Source organism: Triticum dicoccoides, chromosome 5B (assembly GCF_002162155.2).
Source record: "Triticum dicoccoides isolate Atlit2015 ecotype Zavitan chromosome 5B, WEW_v2.0, whole genome shotgun sequence".
Lineage (NCBI taxonomy): Eukaryota > Viridiplantae > Streptophyta > Magnoliopsida > Poales > Poaceae > Triticum > Triticum dicoccoides.
This window is the reverse complement of record NC_041389.1, coordinates 120,938,249-120,939,622: the sequence shown is the minus strand read 5'-3', so window position 1 is coordinate 120,939,622 and position 1,374 is coordinate 120,938,249. Positions and strand designations below refer to the sequence as shown.

The 1,374-nt window shown below is 49.0% G+C and overlaps 1 pseudogene; it reads right to left on the bottom strand.

Annotated features, from left to right (window-relative positions):
• Positions 1-513: 513 nt before the first annotated feature.
• LOC119313108 lies at positions 514-1,015 on the bottom strand (annotated as a pseudogene).
• Positions 1,016-1,374: the final 359 nt, after the last annotated feature.

The following is a 1,374-nucleotide window of genomic DNA, read 5'->3' as shown; positions in this document are numbered from 1 at the left end:
GGCAGCAAAACACAGGAGCCGGGCAAACCCAACATTTGACCAAAGACATGATTCGGAGCTGATGCATATAAGGCCTAACTCGAGACGCCGAACACTCCCTGAGGTGTTCGGTCTTTATGATGATGGGCAGATCAATGCCCTAAGCCCCTAATGTCCAGGTACACGCAGGATCCTCTGACGCGGCCGATGCCAAAAGGTCAGCCTCCTCTGTGGCTATGGTGAGAAACCAGGGGATGTATAGCAACAAGAGACAGTAAAAAAGGTTTACGCAGGGTCTTAATCTGAAAAGAATCCTTGTAACGGGTCCCTACTGCACGTCTGCGCCTGTGCCTCCGTTGTGCTGCATCCTGGACGGGTGTAACACGCTGTTCATCTGTAAAAGAGAAGAACTTAGTTTCAAAAGAAATCATGTGAAAAATGTATTTAAAACAGAGCATGAATAAGTGAATAAAGTTGAGCTTTTATTGGCTCTTTATTGCTCATACGCACAGGCCCTTGTGAAAGGGAGTGCGGCTAGGGAGCCCCTAGTCTATTTATGCCGGACTCGTCTAGCCGTGTCCGGGGTCTTTGAACGACCTTTTAATGAGATGATGCCGCGTGGACCGGGCATTTTAAGTGTAAGAGACACGTAGTGTGGTATTGCGTTAAAGCGGGCGAAAGCTTCGCGTCCCAATAGTGCTTGATGGCTGCTTTTGAATGGGGCGACATGGAAGATCAGCTTTTCGCAATGGAAGTTCTCGGGTGATCCGAACACAATTTCCAGTAGTACGGAGCCCGTGCACTTGGCGTAAGGGCCTGGCGTCACTCCTTTAAAGGAAGTGCGGCTACGGCGAATTTTAGTAGGGTCTATCCCCAACTTGCGGATTGTGTCCGGATATAGCAGGTTTAAATCGCTGCCGCCATCCATTAGGACTTGTGTAAATTGCAGTCCGTCGATTATAGGATCCAATATCAGAGCAGTCCATCCTGCATTTCGAATACTTCTGGAATAGTCCAGGTGCTCGAAAGTAATTGGTTTTGACATCCAATCTTGAGGTTCCGCTGGGGTGGACCGTGCGACACCTACTTTGGGGGGTGCCATACTGTTTTTCCGTATTATCACATGAAGTGAGTTTACTATTTTGACTTCTTGTGGGAAAGTCTTTTGTTTTCCGGCGCTCTGCTGGTGGGGTTCGTCGTCATCCTCGCTTGGCGCGTCGAGCCCCTTGTGTTCGGCGTTGAGTCGGCCGGACTGTTTGAAGACCCAACAATCTCGGTGGGTGTGGTTTGCAGGCCTTCCGGAGGTACTGTGGATTTGACATATCCGATCCAAAATTTTGTTTAAGTTGGATAGCTCGTCACTGTTGTCCTTAAGAGGCAGTGTTTTGTTGTTCG